This window comes from Hipposideros armiger, unplaced genomic scaffold, assembly GCF_001890085.2.
Source record: "Hipposideros armiger isolate ML-2016 unplaced genomic scaffold, ASM189008v1 scaffold_46, whole genome shotgun sequence".
NCBI classification, from domain to species: domain Eukaryota; kingdom Metazoa; phylum Chordata; class Mammalia; order Chiroptera; family Hipposideridae; genus Hipposideros; species Hipposideros armiger.
Window position 1 is genome coordinate 3,555,379 of NW_017731396.1, and position 6,960 is coordinate 3,562,338.

General features: G+C 54.8%; 1 long non-coding RNA gene across 1 annotated transcript in view; it reads left to right on the forward strand.

The window, feature by feature from the left end:
• Nucleotides 1–4,509: 4,509 nt before the first annotated feature.
• The window catches only part of LOC109381300 (uncharacterized), an 83,699-nt gene continuing 81,248 nt past the window's right edge, over nucleotides 4,510–6,960 (forward strand). Inside the window, exon 1 of the long non-coding RNA XR_002123690.1 lies at nucleotides 4,510–4,591. This is a non-coding gene — a long non-coding RNA (uncharacterized LOC109381300). The remainder of the gene's footprint in view (nucleotides 4,592–6,960) is intronic.

Genomic DNA, 6,960 nt, shown 5'->3' on the forward strand with positions numbered 1-6,960 from the left:
CCCAGTAATCACCACAATCACTTCTCTAGAGCATTTGTTTGTCTATTGTCACTAAGCGTCTATTGAGCATTGACTATGATGCTAGTAGCTCCACGCTAGGCCCAGTGAACCCCCAAATCGCAGACCTTGCCCAAGGAGAACCTCCAAACCAGGAGCAACGGAGGAAGAAAGAAAACAAGCACCGTCTATAATTTTTAAACTTAAAAATAGTGATTCTTGGTCAACATTTATTGTTTACTGTGTACAAAATCCGGTGCTTCGTCCTGTAATGTTTTGGGTTCCTTTTGTCTTTTACTAGCTTGAAATAAGATTTACAGTTAAAGGACAGATTTGATTTGCTCCCTCCCTCCCCTTCTCCCCATGCACTCACATTCAAGTTTCATCTTTTTATGAACTTGGAGTAAAAGTAAAAATGCTTGTTGCATGGGGGTAAGTCAGAGAGTAAGGCTTTTGTCACCACCCCCCTCCAAACAGCTTGTCCTGGGGGTGAAAAACATTGGCTCTGGAGTCAGACAGCCCAGCTCAGCCTTGGGAAAGGTATTCTCTGTGCCTTGGTTTCCTCATCTGTATAATGGGTATATTCATAATAGCAACCACCTTGAACATTTGTTGTGAAGGTCTAATAAGATAATGTAAGTATTTGTTGCCTGGCACATGATCACCATTTAGTAAATAACAGCTATTAGTGTACAATTAGGCGTTGCTTTCCATCACTGCAAAGGACTAGAAATCAAAAACTGACCAGGAAGCTGAACTGTGATTACTTTCAAGGCTTTCCCAATTACATAAACAGGTAGACTTAAATGTATTTGTTCAGCCGTCAGTCACCAAGAGCCTCCTGGGTGCCAGGTACTGTGCTGGGCTCCTTGGCTTCTGCCATAAAGGCACAGACCCTACCCTCAGGAAGCTCACAGTCTAGTGGGAGGGTTGGGGGGCTGAGTCTCCCTGGAGACAAAAATGGGAGAGGGGCTGGATCATATGCAGCCCACCTGGAGGCAGGGGGCTAGATAGGTACCTCGATAGAGTCTTTAGTTGACCCCACTTCCCCTCTTCACTGTGCAGCCTCCCCTGTTGGGATGCAGTTCATTAGAGCCATGTATTTCCCCACTGTTAACCCCTGGCAGAAGGCCAGGGAGTAGAAAACTCTGCAAAGGCACCGTGCCAACCTGGCAACTTCAGGGTTGGACCAGCTTCTTCTCCCTCCCCCAAACTTTGTCCTAGGAGCTTTCCCCTATAGCATAGACCCCTCCCGGGTGGGGATCATGTAGGCTTATCTTGATTCAGTGTCTTACTCCCAGAGAGTGAGGGCATACTATGTACCAGGCAATATTTGAGGTGCCAAGGACATGAGGGGACGCAGAACAAAGTCCTTGCCTCCAAGGAGTTCCCATTCTAGCAGGGGCAGCTGGACAGGAAATCTGGGAACACATGAATAAACAAAATCATGGTAGCCACTCAAACAGGATAAAGTGCTAGAGAAAGGCTGGGGAGGTACTTTAGGGAGAAAGCCTCCCTAAAAAGGTGACCAGTGAGCAGAGACCTGAATGATGCCAAAGAAGCAGCTGCAAAAAGGGGCATTCCAGGCACAGGGAACAAGTGCAAAGGCCCTGAGGTAGGCACAAGCTTGGTGGTTTTTAGGACAGCAAGAAGCTTGTGTGATGGGGACAATGTGACTTGAGCGGAGGGTGAAAGAAGGTACGGTCCAGAGGCAGGCAATGGCCAGATCTTGCTGATCATGGGAAAGAGTTTGTCTTATTGTAGGGAAAGCTCAGAAAATGCGAAAAGGAAGCAAATGAGGAAAAGAGCATCTCTGATTTCCGTCCCTATAAAGGGCTGGGGAGTAGGGAACAAGGCACTGAGAGGCTTAAGAGCCCAGAGGCTGTTGTTTGGGTGTGGTGCTCTCTCCTAGCCCCTGGCTTTGTTTTAATTTTTTTTTTTCTTTGAGTTAGGGATGGTAGTTTGGAAAGAAAGCAGAGCCTTTCTTTTTGCTACATCCCAATGTTCTCCTCCTTCCTCTCAGCCCTTGACACCATTTCCAGCTTCCCCATCCCAGTGAGGTTTCTTCAGAGGAGAAAGACTCCTTGGGGGATGGGAGAATTGCGAAGTATCTGAGAACAAATGGAGGGAAGAATAAATGTTTTAATAAAAGTTTGGTGGGTATGATGTGGCTGCTGGGGTGTGGGGGAGCGGAGGGGAGACATAGAGTAGGGGAGTGGGGAGAGGAGAGACTAGCAAACTCCTCAGCCAGCTCCTCAGAGGCCCGGCCTGTCTAGCTCATTTTTGTCTCCCTAGCCCGGTAAGGATTTGCTCCTCACCAGGGCTCAGCAAATGCCTGCTGAATGAATGGATGAGTGCTGGCTGTTGCTGGAGGGGAAAAAAAAAGAAAGGACAGAGGAGAAGAAGGAAGGAAGAGAGGACAGGAAGCAATGAGAAGTTGAGGGAGCCCTGGATGTCCCAAGGAGCTATGACAATTACTGGCATTTATCGATCACTATCTTGGCCCAGGCACTTTTCCTGCATTACCTCATTTTAGCCTCTCAACAAGCCCAGGCAGGAAGTACTATCATTACTTCCCATTTTACTGTTGAAGCAACTGAGGCACAGAGGGGTCAGACGCCTTCTTCAAGGTCACCCACCAATAAGTGGCTGGGGTGTGACCCCAAAGCCCAAGCCATTAACTATTTCTTCATACTGCCCGGGAGTAGGAGAAGCTCCCACTCAAAAGTTAGAAGACCTTCCTTCCACTTCTCAGGTCACTACTTCTCACTGTGCCTCAGTTTCTCCTTCTGCAGAATGGCAGGATTGGACTTGAGGTCTTTGGGGCTGTGCATTCTGTTGAGTCACCAGACACAAGGGTCTATAGGTCAGCAGTGGGTGGTGTGTGGCAATGGAGAGCAATGGGCCAGTGGTCCACGGGGACTGTTAATTATGGAGATAAGGAGGGGAGAAAACGAAATGAACCTAAGATGTGCTTCACCACTAACTCTGGTCTTCTTATGGGGACAAATTCCAAATTGATCCCAGACACAGTCCAGGTGGTAAGGAGACAAGCTCTGTTTTTGAGTTGGTTTCTTCCCAGCCAGGCTAAAACAAGCACAGGGCACTCAACATCTAAAGAGTGTGTGGAGCGTGAGCCTCCTCCCCCAAATCTGGAGGTTTTTTAGGGGACAAGGCAAGTCCCGGCCACCTCAGGCCCACAGGGGCCATAGAGTCTCAAGCCTCTATCCATTCACCGATTAATTTCCAGCTTAGGCATGGCATGGAATGCATCCCAGCAGATGTCTCTCTTGGACAATTACCATACAAGGCTTCTGGTCAATTCCAGTTCCGAGAGGCTTTGCTGAAACCTTGCAGATTAGGCCCCAAAGTCTACCAGCCTTCAACAATAATGAACAGCCTGTGGCATTTTGCTTAGTTTAATGAATTCTGTTGACTACTTCTCAAAGTTGTGGGTCTACTTTGAATTTTTATTCATTTATTCTACTAATCATTTAGCTGTTTAGTTTACTATTGTGGTCAGTTTTTCACTTATCTCGCCCTCTGAGTGTTTCCTCCTTCCTCTCAGGTCTGATGTTATTTGCATCTTGTACTTGTTCAGAAGGGAAAACAGGTAGTGACTAGTTCAGTCCTGGGATGGGGGGCTGCCTGGCCAAGAAAGGCAGGACAGAGGGCTATCAGGCAGAGGGCCACTGTTGACCTCCAGGCTGGGGTGGCCACCTTAAATCAACTAGGAGGTGGCAGGGTGGGCCAAGGGAGAAAAGAGAAGTTTCTCTAATAGATTATTAAAGTCCCCCCTCAAAGAGGCTCTTTTCTTTTCATCTGGGGAGGAAGAATTAGCTCTCCCAAGATACTCTTCATCCTAGTGCCTTGTTTTATTTTCTTCACGGATCTTTTCGCTCTCTGAAATATTATTCGTTTTAACGTTCATTATCTGCACACCCTCCCTCCTCTCATTCTTCAGGGCCTATCTTGCTCACTTAAGGATTTATTTCTTGCACAACTGACTGAATGAAAAACTCCCTTGCAAAGAATAAGTGCAAAGCGGATATGGAACAGTGAGAACATCACGTTCCTAACATTCTAACTCGCAAAAAAGCGCTAGTTCTTCAGGAAAAATGGCAAGCCGACTGGCTCTCTGGGGTTCAGAACAGGTGAAAAGTAACCCACTCCCACCCCGTCTCTCTTCTCCCCAGCCTCAGCTCCACTCAATTGGACAGTGTAGAAAGCTTCTCCAGCCGCAAAAGGGAGCCGTGTGCTCAGATGCTCTTTGGCAGGCCGCGCCTCGGGGCGCGCGCAAGCCGAGCTCAGACCGGGCGGTGGGTGGGAAGAAACCCGGAGGGGAAGGTCTGGGGGTGCGAGGGTGGAGCGGAGCCCGGCCCCGCGATCCGGCCCGGGTTTTACATGCCACCCACTCGCCCGCTCGGCCGCGGAGAATTCCATAATCACAGCGGGCGAGAGCGGAGACTGGGAGCGAAAAATCCGGGATCCGGCAACTTTGGGCAGCGCATGCGCGCCCGCGGCGCTCCATCCCAAACACACACACATTTTTCCCCCGGACTTGGAAAGTCACCCAAAGCCGCCCCAAGTGCAGGTAAGAGACTCGGCGCTCCCTTCGACGCGGCTCCCCACACGCCCCTCAGCCCCGCGGGTCTCCCGGGGTGCTTCCGCGCCTCGCCCCCTGTCCCGGTGCAGTCCCCCCACCCCCAGGGCTGCCGCTTGCAGCCGGGAGCGGGCGAGCGAGCGAGCGAGAGAGCCAGCCAGCCAGCCAGCCTGCGCGCGGCGGCTGCCACCCAACTCCGGCCGTGCGGGAGGCAGGGGGCACGGAGGGCTGGCACCAGGGCGCGGGGCGGCGCGTCTCCCACTGTGGCCAGGGGGAATGCCCAGCGCGCGGCTTCGGGGGAGGGGAGGGCTGCTGCTCCTGGGGGTCACTTACTCTAACTGAGGGGGCGGCGGGGTAGGGGAGAAGAGGGGGAGGTGCCAGGCACGAGTGTAGGACTTTGCAGATAGGGTGGGGGCGCCCCCCGCGCCGCGGGCTCCCGCGGCGGGGGGGGGACGGGTGCTCACCAATACCGGGTAATCACTCCTTCCCCCTACGGCCCCCCACCCCCAGCTGCAGGGGTTCGTGAGCTCTCCAGGGCAGAGAAGGAGGCAGGGGTGAGGGGCGTCTGGGGTGACTTTGCAAGACTTTGCTCAGGGGAAGGGGTGGATGGGGAACCCCTTGAGCCGACTCTTGTGCCCAATACCAGAGTGTAGGTGCTACCAGCAGAGGTAGGCAGTGTTCAGTTAGGCGCAGAGTGCCAAGGGGGTGTCTCCGGGTGGGAAAACGAAGGCAAGAGGTTGCTTCGATGGGGGAGCGGCGTCCCCTTTTTCATTTGAGCCTGGGAAGTTTGTCTCAAGTGCGCTGCTTCGGGTGCGGCAAGTGGTTCTCTTCACTACCCCCACCCCCACCTCAGCCTCCCCGGGCTCAATGCTGGCAGTGGTGGGCACAGAGAGCCGGGGTACCGGCTCAGGACGGTGCGGCTGTTGGCCAGAACCCGCCTGAGTCCCGGGAAAAGTTCGGGGGAGTTGCCGCGGTTGTTGTGTGCGCTGGGAGAGAAGTTGCGTCTGGGGACATGGGACGCTGGGCTGGCGGGACCGCGGACGGGTGGAGTGGTGCGCTCCCAGGGGGCTCGGTGGAAGAGGTCTGGCGGGGTCTGTGCCCCGAGGATGGCCTGAGGGTGACCTCGGGGCTCAGCATTTGGGGAAAGGGAACCCTGAGTCTAGGGGCGCGCGGCTGAAATAGGCACCAGGCGGAGGACAGAGAGAAGAGTAAGCGGCTTGTGGGGCGCATGGGGGCACCGAATGGGAGAGGGCCGGGTCACCTGGTCACTTGGGGTCGAGCTTCAGGGCAAGGGAGCGCGTGGTGGCTGGCAGAAGAGTGTAGGGGAGCGGGGCTCCAGGGGGCGCGCGGGAATGGGGGATCGGCGGGACCGATAGGCAGGGAGCTTTCGAGGCTGGGGGCCGAGTCGTGCGTCCGGGGTGAGCCGGCCGGGCGGAGCGGCGGCCGGTTTATTTTTACTCGGTGGCATTTGCAGAATGTGCAGCTGATGGCCGTCGGCCGCCAGGAAGTTTTGCTTTCTGTTCTTTCTCTCTTTCTGAAGCCAGAGCGGCCAGGAGCGGGCGGGCTGGGGAATCCGGCCTGAGAGGGGAGGGGGTGGCCGCTGGGGTGGCAAGGTGCGGGCAGGGGCGCTCCGGGGAGGCGGGCGGGGGCTGGACTGGAGAGGACGGCGGACTGGCGCAGGGCCGCTGCGGAGCATTTGGGCGAACGTCCGTCCCCAGCGTTGGAAGCGCCTCGGCGAGAGGAACAGGTGTATGCGCCGTCAATCACGGCGCGAGGGACACTTTGGGGGAGTAGATTAAAATAATAATAATAGATTTTTCTCTAAGGGGTGGGTGCAGATTCTTCTTCCAAGTCATCCCCTACCCGGGTCCGGAGTTGGGGGAGGAGACGAGTGCGGAGAGAGGCAGGGGCCCGCTTCTCCCTACACTCAAGTTCCCGCTGACCCAGCCTCAGCTTGGGAAGCCGGCCCAGGGTGCAGCGAGGACCCCTTTCCAGTCACGCCGGGGAGGGTGCGTGTGCGGGTGTGTACGATTTGTCCACCAGGGAAGCAGCGAAAACACCCCTCCAACAAGCCTGGAGCTCCCTCAAACCTGGACGGATCAAGGGGCGACTGGGGGATTATGCGTCGCTGCCCCAGCGTAGTCTGGGGGCAAGACACTCAGAGCGTGTGGTTGTCCCGCCAACACCCCCCGTACACTCAAAGAGGTGGGGGCGGCGAGAGGGAAAAGGCCAGGGTAGTCGATGGGCAAAGTTGGTAAATTTAGGAGGTCTCTAAGCTGGTACAGGCGCGCGGTGAGAGCGTGCTATGGGACAGGAAAACAGATCTCCGGGTAAATTGGTGCACTCCCCCCCCCGCCCAC